Genomic DNA, 19,240 nt, shown 5'->3' with positions numbered 1-19,240 from the left:
GAGGCAGCAGCATCACCATTCATTCTCCTGGCATCGGCACTCACATCTTGAGCGCCACAATGCCAGGTGTTCAGGAATGTGACGCTGCAGCCTCTCATTGGCTGCCGCAGTCACCTGTGACATCATCTGTCACAACAATCACCGGGATCACAGCGGGGCTGCAATAATGCTGGAGTCCGGCAGCCGCAGAGGCGTAAGGATAATTCATTTTATTATGGTAATCCAGGGGGTTCGATTTGCTTTTGTATTCCAATTTTTTGTCAATATGTTGAGAACGGTAAGTTTCAAAGAGCCGAAAAATGGGGTAAAACCTTCGGAAGCGCCTGATTTAATTACGTGGCACATTTGGTGCAGGTTGCTCCAGTCTTGTGGTCATATATATAGATAGAGTATAAGAATGTGACTTTATTGCAGGCCTTATTGGCCGCCGTGCGATGGACTAGATGCTGGCGGGGCGCTCACAGATGAGCGGCACATAAATAATGTTATTACCGGTCACCCCAGCTCTGCAGCCTTCTAGATGTAAGATGGGCAGGAATGATGCTCTTTACATGCCATATCAGCTCCACTAGGGGGCAGATGTCTCCTATTAATACAGACATATTGTAGCAGTAAGGAGATCAGATATTGCTTCTTGCACTGTAACTTATGATGTCATTGATGGGCTGAATTCAGACAACGTTTACCAAGAACCGCATCGCGACAACATGCAGGGGCGTTTTTTTCTCGCAAGAACTACAGTAAATTACGGTATAACGTTTGGGTTCTCCCGATGTGGGACGGTCTGAATAGCCTGTATGTGGCCTGGGGGGTCTATGAACAAGGTGCTCATTAGTGTAGTGGATAGGTTAAGCAATTGGAAGGGCTGAGAAGTGAGGAGGTGTCAGCGGATGTAACATATCCCTCCTATGCTGACCCCAATGTATGTGCTTCACTGCAGATCCAACATATCTGTTAATCTGGTTCACTGCTGCTGATTATAGAGGACCCCTCTTGTTCATGGTGGCGGGGCCGGCTGCATAGCTTTGTCGTTTCGGCCCCGCTGACCCCTTACCAGATTCAGCTCTTGTTACTGTGAGTGCATCACACAGGTAGGTGGTCCCCGCTGCTCACTGTCAGTGGGTGACGATCGGATGGACAGCGGTGGGGTCCGTCCGCTGGACACATTCACCGCCAAGTCTAAGGAGAGCTGGAACGCTGGAGAGTACGAGCAAAAGGAAACCAGCGCTGGAGTCAGCGGGGCGGCAGCTGCAGAGATGAGAGAACATGGCAGAAATGGATCCTTTATACTTGTAATAATCGTTATATAGCGCCCGCTCGTTACAGTATACAGGCAAAATGCAGTATTATACCACTGAACAATAGGGGAGGGCTCTGCTCACAAGAGCTTACAATCTATGGGGACATACGGGGATACGAGGTAGCCATGCTTGTTCTGTGCAATGGTCTGGCCATCTTTAGTATACATAGGACATAATGGGGTGTGGGGGATACAGCGATCAGGATTTGAGGGAGAATGTAGAAACAGGGTAATGGGGAAGCGTTAGATTAGGGAATATGGCAGGCCTCCTTGAAGAGATGCGTTTTTAGTGTATGCTTAAAACCCTGGGTGTTAGCGATTAACCTGATTGTCCAGGATAACACATTCCAGGGAACTGGTGCAGCACAAAAGTCTTAGGTGGAGGCCACAGTGCAGTGACTGGCGTAGGGTGGAAGCACCAGTGCAGTGACTGGCGTAGGGTGGAAGCACCAGTGCAGTGACTGGCGTAGGGTGGAAGCACCAGTGCAGTGACTGGCGTAGGGTGGAAGCACCAGTGCAGTGTCTGGCGTAGGGTGGAAGCACCAGTGCAGTGACTGGCGTAGGGTGGGAGCACCAGTGCAGTGACTGGCGTAGGGTGCAGGCATCAGTACAGTGACTGGCGTAGGGTGCAGGCATCAGTGCAGTGACTGGCATAGGGTGGAGGCATTAGTACAGTGACTGGCATAGGGTGGAGACATGAGTGCAGTGACTGGCACAAGGTGGAGGCATCAGTGCAGTGACTGGCGTAGGGTGGAAGCACCAGTGCAGTGACTGGCGTAGGGTGGAAGCACCACTGCAGTGACTGGCGTAGGGTGGGAGCACCAGTGCAGTGACTGGCGTAGGGTGGGAGCACCAGTGCAGTGACTGGCGTAGGGTGCAGGCATCAGTGCAGTGACTGGCATAGGGTGGAGGCATCAGTGCAGTGACTGGCATAGGGTGGAGACATGAGTGCAGTGACTGGCACAAGGTGGAGGCATCAGTGCAGTGACTAGCATAGGCTGGAGGCATCAGTGCAGCGACTGGCACAGGGTGGAGGCATGAGTGCAGTGACTGGCACAGGGTGGAGGCATCAGCGCATTGGTTACAAAGATGAGCCTGGCTGCCTCACTCAGGATATGTTGGAGACAGAAGAGTTTAGAGGGGGGAGATCGATCAGTAGAGTTACAGAAGTCCGGCTGAGAATGGATCAGGGCAACTAGAACTGTTATGTTTCCAGAGTAAGAAAAGGGCAGATTCAGGAGCTGTTTGTGGTGCCGGTGACATGAGGGAGCAAGTGATGGAATACGGGGAGTAATGCCGGCAGAGATGTAGATGTTATGGAGGATACTGGTCAACCCGTACATGACTACGAGCCCCCCCTCCGCCCCCACCCCACACCCCCGCCCCACCTGCTCCAGTCTCCACTATCTCCAGGAGACTCCCCGGAGGATCCGGATTGTTCATGTCTCTTCTTGCAGCTGCTCATAATGAATGTCTTAAGATCACCTGAAGACAACAGATAATGACTTTGTTATGAAAATAAGACAACCCGGCGCTGACATCACATCTGCCGAAATTTGCAATATACAAGAAATACAGTTTGCATCAGCCATAGATTACTGGGCCATACATGCAATATTTCCCATCGTCGGCTACGTTATCTATGCTGCGCTTATTTATCATCACAAAGCCTGTAATACTCTATCATTACGTTGTATCTAGAGTGCGAGGAACAGCGGCAGATATGAGGGGAGTCGCTGCTGATTGAGCTGCGGCGCCAGGAAAATAAGAGGAATGTGGGAACGAGGGGAGTGTCAAGGAAGATAGAAATGACAGAGCGTCTTAATTAATGCTCGCTCCATCCTTGTTCCTTGTTTTGCAGATTGTATCTCTGAGTGCCCTATATTATATACATGAGCCATAGTGGAGCCATGTAATGCTCTATCCCCCCTGCAGAACGTTTTGCTCATTTGTCCCCCCAGGGACAACAGCTGATCCCTGAGAGTCCCAGCAGTGTGCCGCAACTATGGTCACCTCTTCTCTGTGTAGTGGCCCAGAGTTAGTGGGGTACCCTCCAGAATGTTCTATGTCTGTGTCTTGTATGTGGAGTGCATTTGATTTATGTGTATTGGATGTTTGCAGGACTGAAAGGGTTAATGTCTGGTATGTTCTGTCCTGTCTGGAAACTGTATCGTTTGTGGTCATGTGATAGTGTGGTATATATATGTGTCAGCAAGAATGCAAGGCAGAGGGAGTGAGAAGCGAAAAAAAGGAGTGAGTCAGTCAGGAGAGGCTGTCAGATCGGTCCGTGAGTGGAGAAAATGTAGGAGGCCGAGCGATTGCCTAATGCTCAGCCTGGGCCCGTTCAACCCAGGAATCCCCTGTACTACTGTTGAGTGCTGAGAGAAATCAACCGCTTCATAGTGAGAGAAGGAGGGAAGTGTGACTGTTTTGCTGGTGGAGAAACTGAGTACCGGGAGTGAAGGAACCTGCAGATAACTTGGACTGTGGATTATTCCAATACCCCATGAGCTCCACCGAGATATAATTCTGATACGCTGGGATTTCTGCAACTGTTCTGCACTTTACTGAATGTTTAAGCAAATGAACAAGATCAACCGTTCCTGGGTTTGTTCCAAAATATACTCCTCTGGGGGTGGACTATTTTATTCATCTGCAAGACCCATCTCTGGAGAAGGAACGGTGGCGTCATGAGTGACAATTGGACTTCAGGTAACCCCCGGTTACTATCCCTATGATCTCCTCCTGCGGCGACGGGATCGGGTCCTGAGCTACCCTCGGGGGAGGAGATGGTAGAGCCCTGTGACAAGGATAACATATCTACCCCGCTGTCTCCTCGGCTGTGGGCCTGCTCCTCGGACGCTGCATTTGCACTATGGTCTAAACTGGACTGTGCAGCTTTATGTTGAGTAGTATATGCCATAATTTACTCACCCCACCCATCCTGAGGATGACCACACTGCTGTCCTATTATTTATTCACATGAATGAGCCTGCATTGCTGGTTCATGACCTTTGTTCCACTGAAGGGTTGGATATATTGGTTCCCGTTGATCCACAAGTTACGGTTTATCCTAGCTGTTTGCCATAACTTATATTGTTGGGAAAGTTGCTTTTAAGTGACCTCGGCTCTCGATAAACCTTGAGGAGACAAGTCGAGCTTGGAAACAGTAGCAGCAAGGCATAGCGTAACGCCATCGGGCCCCGATGCCAAATCTGTAAAAAGGCCCTTTAACTATAATGGTCCATTCATGGTACTAGTCTTGTAATGAGCAGAGCAACCTCATAGACCCGCTATGCTCCAGGGTCTGCTACAACTGTACCCACTATAGTCATACCCCTGAATGGTAGATGGGCTCAGCCGACCGACCCACCACACTTTGAGTTTTTGGCTTAGTACATTATACAAGTGTTGGCCGCCATCTTGTCTCTATGTGATTATCCCCATGACTTATTTGCAGAGTAATAGCAAAGCCGCCTGCTCAAATATTGTCCTCCTCCGTAAGAGCGAGCGATGGCGACAATCTATTTGCACATTCAGATTGGATCTGGGACCCCTCCCTTGGAGATGCAGAAGGAGCGGATCATGACGGCTGCATACCGAATCTGTTCTCGGCCTTCTCAGGAATCCGTCATTTTCAGAAATAGGAGTAAAATCCTTTTAAACATTTTGTCGACATCAGTAAACAGAATCCATCACCCAGATTGCGCAGGTTCTGAAAGTTATAGTGGATATTTGGAAAGGATATGCAGACTCCGCAGGCCGCGGTGCTTGGCCGTGCTTTACGAGCCTCTGCAGCAGCAGTGAAATGGAAAGCTAAGACCTTTCAGTTCTGCTTTTTGCTGCGTGATCTATAAGTAGAGAGAAACGTTACTTGTAAACTAAAACTCATCTCTATATCCGCACGCTGAATTATTCACACCGCTTGTACCGAGAGAGCCAAAAATGGTTGATGCTCAAGGCAGGGATTGAGTTCATCTCTGAGCAGCCTGCTCCATGGCAGACTTTGTATATTCAAATTAATTCCCATCCTGCCGACTGCTGATGAGAAAATATTAACATTTCAATCACGCTAAATCCTCATTCATCTCGCAGCGACATTTTTTTTTTTGCATTAACGTTTTTTTTTGCACGCCATGAACTTGTAATTGTGAGCCGGCTCGGTCTGGACCAGTTCGTCAGACCCCGTCTGTGATAGACAAGACTGTAGAGTAATGGGTGCCGCACCACTTATATCATTTGCTTCTGCCAGACTAATTAATACGGTAAGACGACGCCAGCAAGATTTTAGATATTTTTTTCACATTTCACTTTTCTACCATCAAAGCATCTAAAATCTGTGTAAATGCACTGAAGAAGCACTGCAGTATATACAGACCGGTCACCGCATGAGGAACACCTACTTAATAATGGGCTGTTCCACCTTTTTGGGTGATTACGGCTTTCAGACGTTGGCAAACAAATTCCACAAGGTGGCAAACCTCCTCCATACTCAACTCGCCCCATGCCCGCTGCAGTAGCTCCATCAGTTGGTGAACATTTTGCAGATAAGTGGTTGCAGATCTCACAGCCCTTTCCAGTGTATTGTATGCCAAACATGTTTAATGGGGTTACAGTCTGATGAGTTTGGGGACAAGGCAGTGCGGAGAATTCATTGTCATGTTCCCTCCAATCACTCCCTAGCGAGTTGATTTCGATGACATGGAGCGTTGTCCTGCTGAAAGATGGCACTGTGGTTGGGGATGACTTCCTGAAGATATGGGGGCAGATGGTTTGCTAACAGGTCCTGTAGTGTTCATCAATTGAGGATCGTGGAATAATGACCAACGGTCCTAAGCCATGTGAAGAATACACTTCCTAGACTGTGACACCTCCACCACCAGCCGGCTGAACCCAGCAAACGACCAATGGGATATGGCTCCATGCTTTTCATGCCAGATGTGGATCCTGCCATCTGTATGGTTCAGCAGGAAATGGAACTTATAACTCCAGTTGACCTTCTGCTGTGTGTCCAAGGTCCATGGACGTCTTTTCTAGGCTCATGCAAGGAGTCATCAGGAGCACCCTTGTCCGTCTTCAGCTATTGCAGCGCAAGGTACACCGCATGGTCATTGTGGAAATGTGTCTCCCTTCCCTGCTGTTGTACTGCTGGGTCAGTTGGTCCACTGTGGCACGTCGTAGGTGGGATAGTAGACACTCACCTCCAGGATCAACCACATATGGCCTTGTGTGATCTTCTGTCAGATGCCTGTCCATGGTTCAACCAGTCTTGGTACACTGCAGATACCGGGGCTCAGGAACAGCCAACAACTGTGTCTGATTAAGAAATACCAGCTAGAGTTTAACCATCAGCACTCTATTACACCCAGCAAGGGTGGGACCCTAAACCAATGCAAAAGCCACAGGAAAAAGGAGCCTGAACCTTTGTTCTCACAATGGAGTCACAGAAAGAAGAAGGAAGTCTGTGGCGGCATAGAGACGGTACAGAATACATTTCATATAGCTGTATTCCTTCATAGCAAGATGCGCAACATTTCGACCAAAAATTTGGTCTTTAGCAAGCTCAAAAGCTTGATAAAGACCAAATTTTTGGTCAAAATGTCGCGTCGGAAATCAATTGCGATTTTTCCGCGCGCAATTAAAGTCAATGGAAGCCATCTGGGATAGGTCATCAATTTTGATCGTCTGGGGTCTGTTGCTGGGGACCCTGCCCAATCAGCTGAGCGGACGTATGCTGTCAGCACCGCAAATACACTGAGGTTGGAGTGGAAGCAGCGGAAGTCTCCGCGCCGACCTCTGTATAGTGGCCGGTGCTTGTAACTGCAGGCACAGCTTGCATTGATTTCAATAGGATAGGTCATCAATAGTATTCTCCATGGACAACCTCTTTAATGACATCATAGGGTCATCACAAAAGTGCAGAAAGATCCAGTATATATGTAACCCGTGCCTTCATGTGTCTTCAACAGACTTTTCAATGTGCATTTCTGATAACACAATGCATATTGGAACAGAAGCTATACGTATATGATGCTTATTATATCTGTCTGCGTTGTGGGTGGGGTTAGACAAGGACACAGTCGCTCATACAGTCCATATAAAGTCCATCCAGCATTATTTGATTCCAGCAACAGAAGATCAGAGAGGACACAGCCACTTCCAGCAAATAAAACCCCTGCCCGGCTGGCCACTAACTAGACAGCACTTTGTTCACCTAGCAATAACTTGCAGTATTTGTCAGCACATGATCAGAAGTTCATATTGGACTTATGTTCTGACCCCCACTGATTGGATTTAGTTTGTCCTGTCCCAGTAATGAGCTCAGTAGAGACAGCTGAGCTAACTGGGACCCAAGAAGTCCTGTACGGGACTGGCAGAGGGAGTGATGGGTGAACCACCAGCCTACCCATCGCTCCAATAAAATCCCGCCCGTAGCACACTAGAATAAGAACTCAGTAAACTACGATTACTAAAAAACATCATTTCTGGATTTTCATCTCGGCTGACCATCTGGGTGAGATGTAGATACTTCCCTCCAGTGACTTTCCTGTCACATGTCTATATATATAATACACACATACATGTGGCTGAATGCATGATACATGAGTGCCTTCCACCTAGATGTACATAGTATTGTTAATCACGGGGTGTTATATCTGCTGTCCGTCAGCAGAATGTGTTGCCTTCTGTGGAGTTCCATTAGCTCCTTATGGATACAAGTGTAAATGAGTCATTCCATGCCAAATTATCACAAAAGTGAACTTTTCAACCTAGCCTTCTCAGATTTTAATGAAATACAGTGGAGAACCTAAAGTAACTTACGGATGTAGAATTGTAGCCTTCAGTGATGCACTTGGCGGCAAACATGAGAAAAAATATGAGATTTATGCTTAACAGGCCAACAAAAAAAAATCATAACTTTGTTTCTAATGATCTTAGAACTTTCATCTCGGGTTTGCTTTGAAGCTAACAGGGCACACTTTTCATAAAAAAAGTTGTTATATAGTAAAATATTACATTTTTCTTTTCTAGGTCACATGATGTAAACTTTGACCTTAAATATCTATATAAAAAAGTGTACAGCAGGGTCATTTGGGGGGAATACGTGATGTAATACATGTAGATGCACGCTCTTGTTGACACAAAATTCATTTCGAAAGCCGGAGTACAGTGCTGCCTTGGGTTAAGAGTTTAATTCGTTCCATGACGCAGCTCTTAACCCGTAAATCAAATCAATTTTCCCCATTGAATTGAATGGAAAAGCCATTAATCCGTTTCGGATTGCGAAGCTCTCCCATTGATTTCAATGGGGATGGCATTGCCCCATTGAAAGCAGCAGGCACCCTTGCAGTGATTTTCAGGGGAGGGCTTCAAATATAAGCCCTTCCCTGAAAATCAGCCCTAGTCGTAGTAAAAAAATATATACTCACCTGTCTGTCGGGGCTCAGGCACGTCTAGCCGCCGATTGTTCTCCCTGCACTGCTCTGAAGCTTTTCAGCAGGTAGGGATTAAAAATGCAGGGAGGACAAGCGGCGACTAGACACGCCCGAGCACCGGCAGCATGAGTATATATTTTTTACTATAGCTAGGGATGATTTTCAGGGAAGAGCTTATATTTAAAGCCCTTCACCGAAAAATCACTGCAGGGGTTGCCGGCAGGCATTGCTTTCAATGGGGCCACCGGCAGCAGCAGCAGCCTCATTGAGAGCAAGGGTCTTAAGCCAAATTTTTGCTCTTAAAGCAGAGCAAAAATTCGTGAGAGAGCCTGCTCTCAAGTCAAAAAGCTTGTAAGCTGAGGCACTCGCAACTCAAGGTATCACTGCATAGTAACATATTAGAGTGGTTGTCCCATCACTTACACTGTGACCTCTCCGCTTAGTGGTGTGACCGCTGCAGTGTCATACCAGGTATATAGATACACTACATGTATAATCCTTGTCTATGTGTTATAGGAAGAAATAGTGGGGAAGGAGAACTTGCTACACGGACAACATGAAGAAGCCGGATGAGTAACTGGAACTCCAGCATTTCGTGTTTTCATACCTGGAAGAACGAATGGCTTAATAATGAAGAGGCTTTCTACGGAGACGACTAGTCGTGTCAGCAAACAGATATTCCATATGAAGCATGTTTGGAGAATAGAAAAGGTTTTGTCAGCGGGTACTGGAGCAATATGTCGACACCGGAAGCTAGGGGTTGACTGGCCTTAGCTGGAGGTGACGCCCCGGTCACACCCCTAGCTGCCAATTGGCTTCTAGTCTCTGCTGTCCTATCTCCACTGTTACTTGCTAGCCGGCGCGGCTGAAGACACCGGCCGACTTCACTGTGGATCCATCTACAAGACAGTGGCAGCTGACTCTTGGCATGGCGACAGAGGTGGCATGATGCATCCAGCGGCAGAAGACAGTGGCTGACTTCACCTTGCCGGCGTGACTGAACACAGTGGCTATTGCAGCAGCAGAAGATAGCAGCTGAGACCTGGTGCGGGACAAAGGTGTGAGCCATCCATCCATTGGAGGCCAGCAGAGAGGAGAGTGACAGCAGAGCTGGGAGCACAGAGTAGGGGAGGCCGGCAGGAAGACTGACCGTGGGGCCATGAGCGGACACATAGCAGGGCACCGGGAAAGGAGATAGGAGCCTGATGGGGACAAGAGTGACAACGGAGCTGGGAGGCTGCCGTTGGCAGGCAGAGTCACAGCAGGGCCAGGAGTGCCACCACCGATGATAGCACTAGCTAGTAGGGACACTGACATCGGGGTTGGGAGGGGAGATGGGAGCTGAGATTGGACACTGAAGGCAGGCGGGTTCCAGAATGGAGATGGGAGCCCAGCGGGGAAGGTGACAGCGTGCATCAGCCAATCAACACCTGTGGATGTCACCTGCCCATCCCCTGCATCTCAACCTAGGTACACCCATGTCTCCACCGATACTTCCAGTGAAGACATAATGCATCAGTACCTTGTCAGTACTCTGAATGCCAAAACTTTGTGAGGGAGGCCTCATACTCACCTAGGAGGCGCCGTCCAGGTCCCTCCCACTGTTCTCCGGCATCCCTGTAGGCTTACGGGCACTTGTCATCGCTGACAGAGCAACTATTAATGGTAACCGGGTTTGAAGACCCTGCCTCCAGCAAGAGATGGCTCTAATTGGCTGAGCCGTAGGCACAGCCAGTCAGAGCCGGCACTCAATGCACCAATCACAGCCATTCATTGAATGGGCGTCTCACAGCGCAGTGCTAAACGCTGTACAAAAACACCTGTATGAGGGAGGCCTAACTGCTACAAAATACAGACGACGCTGCTGAGGAAAGGTGCTGGATGGTAACGTGTCCTCCAACTCATATGTACAGTTACACTCTAGAATAAAGTAATGTCCTAAAAAGTGCTGAGGTGTCGTCGAATGTGATGTATATAATTTTCATAGTTTTTTTCTACTCCTGTTCCTAAATCCATCCCAAAATGAAACAGTGAAACCAAATTGAGACTGCATTTACCTGAATTATATACTTTATTCAAGGTCAAAGTTTACATCATGTGCCCTTGAAATGAAGGATGTAATATTTGAGTATAAAGCCATTTTTCATGAACATTGTGCTCTATCAGCTTCAAAGTCAGTTCTATCCTATATAGAAGCAGGCATAAATTTCACATTTTCTCTTATCTTTGCGGCCCTACTGTGTGAATACGGCGTATCACAGGGGGCCAAAATGTTACATCTGCAAGTTACTTAATGCTCTTTAATCCGACCGAATTTCATGAATATCTGGTTGGTTTGGGAGCGGTGATGATTTGGCATGGTATGGCCCATATAATAATTCTAGCTGTCTGTATACTACAATCAGCCTCTTCTGCAGGACATGCTGCACCAGTGTGAGCTCCGGGGTCCCCACGTTTGTGTAGTTGGTCCTTCTGCATCATCACAGCCTCCCAACTTGACCGTTCGGCCCCCTTCAAGGGTATTTTCAGGCAAAGCCTATCCTCAGGACAGGTCATCAATATTAATCACCGAGGACCCACCACTCGGGATCCCCAGCAATGATCTGATCACGCCCCACTGTCAGGGTCGGACATGCGTCATAAGGGGCGGAAGCAGAAGTGCCCAAACTTAAACCAATGAGAGCTGAAGCTGCTCTTACACTTCTAGCACTTCAGCCTCCGACAACGGGGACGGCCACAGAAGTGTAATAGTCGCTTCAGCTTTAATTGGTTTCAAGGCAGTGAAGCCAGCTCGGGCACTTCTGCCATCATCCCCTATGATGTATGTGTGGCCCTCTGCAATGATAACGGGCCAAGCTATTTGCTAATCGTGGGGGATTCTGAATGGCGGGTTCCTGGCGAATAACTGTTGACCTATTTGGGATAGGTCATCAACCCTATGAAGCAGAAGCTAAGCAGCTTGACGTATATAACAGAGTCCGACCATGCCTTGCATGGGGCTGTTATCTCATTCCTAGATCCCACTTACCAACTGGATTGATGTGGCGATGGCAAGTTCTCTGCCTCTCACAGTCACGGCCTTCTCGCACTCACCAGCCAAGCTTAAAAGGATTCCGTCATCGGGTTCATTAAGACTGACTCGGAGCTGAGCGCTAAGCCCTCCCTCACACGGGCACTTCTTACTGCAATTAGCATGGCGCTCAGAATCACAGTATAGCGCTCCCATTGTTTTCAATGGAGCCTAGCAGACATCCATTCGATTGCGGCAATTTTTTTCGAGCGGAGTCTGTTCTATTTTTTGCGTTTAGCGCAATGATGAGGTTTGCTAAACCATGCTAAAGTAAAATCGTGGCCAAGCGCTGCCGTGGGAGGGAGGCCTGAGGCACAGAGGTGGGCCGTGACAGCTTTTCCCTGCCTGCATCATGCAGACTGACAGCTTTCTCCCCTTTTGTGTCACCCAGCATGCTGCAGGCGGGAAGAGGCCGGCCCTCCTCTGTGACGCGGAGCTCTGAGTCAAATTTCAATGAGTCCCTTTAAGGCTGAGTTCACGCATAGTGGAAACGTTTACTATTATAGTGAATGGTATTACATTACCCCGACATGCCCCAACACGCCAACAAGGTGCTTATATTATATTGGACTGTAATGAAGCTTCCTGTATTCATAGACCTTGGGCTCTCGTCGTCTCCGGTATAGAGGGCCCTTGTATTCCTGCTCTGCCACAAAACCTCCATTAGCTCTCATTTTCAAGAGGCTCCTACTCGCCCACACGCTTCTATGCCGGAGGTTAGTGATATTTGCTGGAGATGTGTTGAAGTTCCTGCATATTTTTGGGTTCTTGACCCTTTCTGGAATGCTGTGAGTACAGTGATTCAAGCGAATGCTGGTATGGCGTCTGGGCCAGGTCCTGCATTGTCCATTCTACATCCTTGCAAGACTCTTGTACCGAATTCTAGAAGGTCTATCCTCCGGGATCTGATGATCATGGCTGGGGCTTTCCATTATTGTGGAAGAAACTCAACCCTCCCACCTTGTCTTCTTGGTTTGCCAAAATGTATGTTGTTATGTACATGGAAGACTCCTCTCTCTACGACTCGTATGACAGGTTTTATAAAACCTGGTTCTAATGGTGGGAATTTCAGTGTATGGATGATTATGGTGATCTTCTCGAAGATGCTGCTTGATCTCCTTTCATGCATGCCTAGATTGGTTGCTCCACTTTGGTCCTCCACACAAGAGATCCCTTTCCTTCCCTGTGAGGATGTTGTTTTTTTCATGCTCTCCCTTCCTATCTCATCTTTTCATTCTTTTTCCTCTCTTCTTGTCTTTCCAAGTTCCAATTCCTGTTTTACTAGAGTTATATTTTTGAAGACTGGGGTGTAGATTCGGCGATGGAGGCCTCCTCTTGCCTCCTCTTGCCTTCTCTTGCCTCCTCTTGGCTCCTCTTGGCTCCTCTTGCCTCCTCTGGCCTCCTCTTGCCTCCTCTGGCCTCCTCTTGCCTCCTCTTGGCTCCTCTTGCCTCCTCTGGCCTCCTCTTGCCTCCTCTGGCCTCCTCTTGCCTCCTCTGGCCTCCTCTTGCCTCCTCTGGTCTCCTTTGGCCTCCTCTTGCCTCCTCTTGCCTCCTCTGGCCTCCTCTTGGCTCCTCTGGCCTCCTCTGGTCTTCTCTTGCCTCCTCTTGCCTCCTCTTGCCTCCTCTTGCCTCATCTTGCCTCCTCTTGGCTCCTCTTGCCTCCCCTGGCCTCCTCTTGCCTCCTCTGGCCTCCTCTTGCCTCCTCTGGCCTCTTCTTGCCTCCTCTTGGCTCCTCTTGGCTCCCCTGGCCTCCTCTGGCCTCCTCTGGCCTCCCCTGGCCTCCCCTGGCCTCCTCTTGCCTCCTCTTGCCTCCTCTGGCCTCCCCTGGCCTCCTCTTGCCTCCCCTGGCCTCCTCTTGCCTCCTCTGGCCTCCTCTGGCCTCCTCTGGCCTCTTCTTGCCTCCTCTGGCCTCCTCTTGCCCTCTTTGAATGATACGATCTAAACAGCATTCCCTGGTTTCTCGTTTTTTCTTGAAAAGTTGGACTTCTTGCATATTCTACGGTTGATTTGGCGGTGCAGGGGGGGTTCCCTGTCTGTGATCTTACCCTATTCTTATAAATAAAGAATTTAAAAAAAACGCTTTCTGCATTGTGCGTCTGTGATTTGGGGGTAAGGTTTGTTGCAGAACTATGGTAATCCTTACTTACTGCAACCCAAAAGAACTAAAATTTGTAAAAAGCAGGCAACAATTTAATAATGGGTTGTGCAGTTCCTCTCCGGAGGCTGACTTCTGAAAAACAAGAAACTTAATGAAGAGCAGTAATGGAAATCCACAGAGATTTGCATATAAAATATTGAACTGGAGAACATTACCAAGAAAGGCAGATCTCAGATGCCTTATGAATAAATAATGCGGGCTAACACAAGAGTGTGCCTGCCACAAACCTCTCCGCTCAGAAAGGAAGCCTTCAGTCTTCCAGAAACGGGGAAGCAGTTTCAAATTATTTTGTGGCGCCTCCTTTCTCCGTTCCAAGCACTGTAATCATGTAAATCAGTTCTGGGGTCACTGATGGTTATTTAATGCACTGGCTCTTCCTAGACTAATCTTGGTAATTTCTACTGCTCTTTCTAGACCGGCGGCGGTTCAGCCGTGGAGGATCCAACCGCTGCTGCTTTATATTCTGGAACATTTTCGGCATTTATCCAATTTCCTTTATAACTCGGACGATCCCTTCTAATGGGGTTTTATGGCTAATAAAGCCCGGTCACTGCATGAGTAAAGATTGTACAACTTGGGGTTTAAAATCCTCACTGTTTTCACAATCTGTGTTTGCTGTCAGTGAATGGAAACATTTTTGAACCATGTAGGTCCTAATCTTCCTCCCTTAAAACTGAAGTTTATAACAATGTATCAGTGTAGGTTTGGTGACATTATGCTTAAGAACAACATGGGAATATGCTGTCAGGTTGTGCTGCTGGGATCTGTTGTACTACAGGGTTCCTGGAGCACACCTTCACAGGTGAGGGATAATTCAGCTGTCTGGGTGTGGAGTTCGTCCTGCCAGCTAATCCCCACGGGTCTGCTGCATATATATTCACAATCCCCTCTGTAAGAGGTAGCTGTATCCCTTCTCTGCAGGGTTTGTAGTCGTGCATGCCTGTATATGTGTTAGGTGTGTGCAGTGTCCAGTCTCTGTGCAGGTGGCCCGACATCAGGTGTGATCAGTCCTGTTCTGTGGTGTGAACAGGTTCTATGTGTGGTGGCTGCAAGAAAGGTTGGTGTCGCTAGACTCCTAGTTAGTGTAGGGACTAGCGGTATAGCCAGGAGCTGTGAAGTGGCCCGCTAGCTTCCATGTTTTGATCAAAATGTCAACTAATACCTGGCATTCATAGCTTATCACCTACTAGTGTTTGCATTTTGGCAGCTGTATCATTTGATTCCGGCTCTGTGTGTCAGCTTACTCCGTCCAGTTGTCCCTGTCATGGTGGCATGTTTATGTGTCCTATCCTGGGTGCGTGGTTCCTAGGAGCAGCTAGGGCCCCGATCCAAAGACCACTGGGCCGCCCTTTATCAGGGCGATGTCCCTGCTCAGGTATGTCTGTGTCACTAAACCTAGTAGTAGATAGGGATAGGTGTATATCTGTGGAAGTTCCTTGTCTTCCCTATCCTTCTTGGCCATGAACATAACATATGCACCAGGATGTTCCTCCCTAGGACCCTGGTTCACATTTGTGCCTCCTCATGGGTGGTATTCATCACTGCACCTTTTAGTTTCTTTTTGTTTTGTAAGCGGTAAAGGAAAATTCAAGAGACTACACACTTTCCTATATAGGGGGCCTCAGGAGGAAAAAAGGAAACACATATCATGTGGTATGGCTTCCTTTTTTATTTACTTTGTAACCAATGGGTGGCGTATGTCCTGTAATATTACCAAAATATACCTCCGACATGGTGCTAACAAAGCCCAAGAGCGATCAGCTGAGAAATAATCTTAACCATATTCAAGAACCCACATGAAAAGCTCCTGAAATACAGTAAATTCTCTGAATGCACCAATTTTGTTGAAATCCCAAAAATGTAGGATAATCAGGATTGTGCTTTTTATGAAGTTGGGAGAACAAACTATTGCATGTCTATTATATGCTTATATCGCTGCCTGACACCCCTGGCAGCGGCTGATCTCCTGGAAATAAAGGATTGCCAAAAGAACCCTATATACTTAAAGCACGCAGTGTGGTGCAAAAGTTTTAGGCAGGTTTGGCAAAAAATGCTGCAGAGTAAGAATACTTTCAGAAATAGAAAAATAGTTTATTTTTGTCAAGTAAAAAAAAATATAAAATGACGGAAGAAAAGAGAAATCTAAATCCATCAATATTTGTTGTGATCGCCCATTACATTCAAAACACCATCAGTTCTTCTAGGTACACTTGCACACAGTTTTTGAAGAGACTCAGCAGGGAGGTTGTTCCAGACATCTTGGAGAACTAAGCACAGATCTTCTGTGGATGTCGGCTCGCTCCGATCCTTCGGTCTCTTCATGTAATCCCAGACAGACTGGATAATGTGAGATCAGGGCTCTGTGGGGCCAAATCACCACTTCCAGGACTCCTTGTTCTTCCGTACACTGAAGATAGGTCTTAATGACAATGGCTGGATGTTGGGGGTTGTTGTCCTGAAGCAGAATATATTTGGAGCCAATCAGACGGCTTTGATGTTTGAAAAAAAGTCTTGCTTTGCAGCACACCTACCTAAAACTTTTAACAGAACTTTACTTCCAGCTTCCTTGACTAAAAGAATGGAACATCCTTCATTATATTGGCCGCCCCAGACTACTGAACCTGAGCCGTGCCGGAGAGCTTTCCCCTATAGATACAGTGTTTCATTTGCATGGTTGCAAGTTAAAATGGTCTTTCTCCAACATACGAGGGGCGGGCGCTTCGAACTTATAAAGCGCAGTACCAGAACTGTGTTTGCTGTACGGCTCACTTACTACCCTTGTCTCCCCGCACCGCCTCTAGTGATCGCATTCGGCACCTTGACCAATCTGGATACAAGTCGGCTCCCTTTACTCAACTGCTCTACGTTAGTAGAGACAACAACCTTCTCACAATTGAAGCTTCCCTGTATGGAAATAAGACCCGGAGTGCAGAATAAAATCATGTGAAAAGTTTTCCGTGGATCGGTTTCAGTGTGAATCCACATTAGATTCCAGCAATCTAAGCCACTTCCAATGAGACCCAGTAATCGGTGCTGGACTAGCTGGGGCCGGGATTCCACTGCCAACTTTGTGGACTTCTTCTGTGTAACCGTGTGGAGAGTACACCAAGTATAGCACGATCGAGAAAAACATACTTTGGACAGAAACTACTCATTGTCGAAAGGGGTCAGAGGAGGATGTTAAGAATCATTCTGATGAACATGTGCTGTATATTTAGGAGCAGCAGAATGCAATCCTGGTGCTCCAACTTACGGATCCAGATAAATGCACAACTTGCTGTTCCCGAGTAAGGATGAGCTATAATAGCAGATGAGCAGTGTGAATGCCATTGTGTCTAAAAGAAACAGAAAAGCACAAATATTGTATCACTAAGGAGTGGATAAACAGATGAATCCAGATTTCTGTTGCACCGTGTTGATGGGAGGGTCAGAATTTTGCTCAGGCAGCATGAATTGATGAACCTTTCCTGTCAGGCTGGTCAAGGCGGAGTAATGGTGTGGGGAATGATTTCTTGGCACACCCTAGGTGTTTTGAGACCTGCAGCGGGGCACCACAATGAATGAGTTTTAGCAAATCACAATGAGGTAATTATTATGGGGGACCTTACCTATCCGGATATAAACTGGGAAGCCGAAACCTGCGGATCTCATAAAGGGAACAATTATCTTTAGGAATTGACAGAAACTTACCTTACCCAACTTGTACAGGACCCAACTAAAGGACGGAGTTTAATATTAAGCAACCGACCTGACAGAATAACAGGGGTGCAGGTTGGGGGGCACCTGGGAAATAGTGACCATAATACAATACATTGCAACTTGTCTTTATAGGGGAGCCACGGAAATACTGAACTTTAGGGAGGCAAAGTTTGATCAGCTTAGTGACGCCCTTAACCTTATGGACTGGGCAATGTCCTCAGAAAACAAGAGTTTGAACAATAAATAGAAAATGTTTAAAACCATCCAATACAGGAACAAAGAGTCAGGAATAGGAGAAAACCAATGTAGCTCAATAAAGATGTAAGGGGGGCAATAAACAGCAGGTGGAGACAAAGAGACTTATTGCTAAAGAGAGTAAAAGTAACCCTAAACTGTTCTTCAAGTGTATAAATAGTAAAAAGATCAATACTGAAAGTGTTGGCCCTTTAATTTATAATGTAGGAAAAATTGTAGAGGGTGATGAGGAGAAAGCAAGGGGGATTAAAGGGGGTTTCCAGGAGAATACTACTGATGACCTATCCTCAGGATAAGTCCTCAAAAGTTTATCGGCTGGGGTCTGTTGCTCAGGACCCAGACCGATCAGCTGAGGGTGCGCATGCTGTCAGTGCCTCAAATACACAGAGGTTGGGTTGGAAGCAATGGAAGCCACCGCACTGGCCTCTGTGTAGTGGCCGGCACTTGTAACTGCAGTCACAGCTCGTGTTGATTTCAATGAGAGCCATGCATGCAGTTATAAGAGCCGGCCACTACACAGAGGTCGGCGCAGAGACTTTCGCTGCTTCCAACCCGACCTCTGTGTATTTGTGGTGCCTGCTCAGCTGATCGGTTGGGCTCTTGAGTGACGGACCCCAGCCGATCAACTATTGATGAGGATAGGTCATCAGTAGTATTCTCCCTTGAAAACCCATTTAAGTAGTATGATAGAGAGGTCTTTGTTTCCTATATATTAGGACTCTATAGTGACGGGGTCGACTCCACTGGATTGATGCATAGCCAATGTGGTGCTGATATTCAAAAAGGTGCTCAAAAAATAAACCTAGAAACTACAGGCCGGAAAGGCCTCATTCAGACGAGCATGTATTCACGCACACATATGCATGCACAAAACCGCACGTCCACGGACGTGCCAATTGTTTTCAATGGGGCTGCCACTGCTGCCGGCAGCCGCATTGAAAGCACTGGGCTACTGGCAACCCCTGCAGTGCTTTTTTGGGGAAGGGCTTTAAATATAAGCCCTTCCCTGAAAAATCATCCCTAGCTTGTGTAAAAAAAAACATACTCACCGCTCTCCTGCTATCAGGGCTCAGGTGCGTCTAGCCGCTCGTCTCCCTGCACTGCTCTAAAGCTCTTTCGGCAGGCGAACATTTAAAATCCCCGTCTGCTGAAAGGGCTATGTCTGATTGGCTGAGCGCTGTGACCAATCACAAGCAGTGCTAAGCTGTCATGCAATGAATAGCTGAGTGCTGCCTGTGATTGGCTGAGTGCTCAGCCAATCAGACACAGTCCTTTCACAGGTGGTTGTTCACATTGTAGTGGCCAGCCTTGGTATTGCAGAC

The sequence above is a fragment of the Eleutherodactylus coqui genome, chromosome 10 (genome assembly GCF_035609145.1).
Source record: "Eleutherodactylus coqui strain aEleCoq1 chromosome 10, aEleCoq1.hap1, whole genome shotgun sequence".
NCBI lineage: Eukaryota > Metazoa > Chordata > Amphibia > Anura > Eleutherodactylidae > Eleutherodactylus > Eleutherodactylus coqui.
This window is presented reverse-complemented; position numbering follows the sequence as displayed.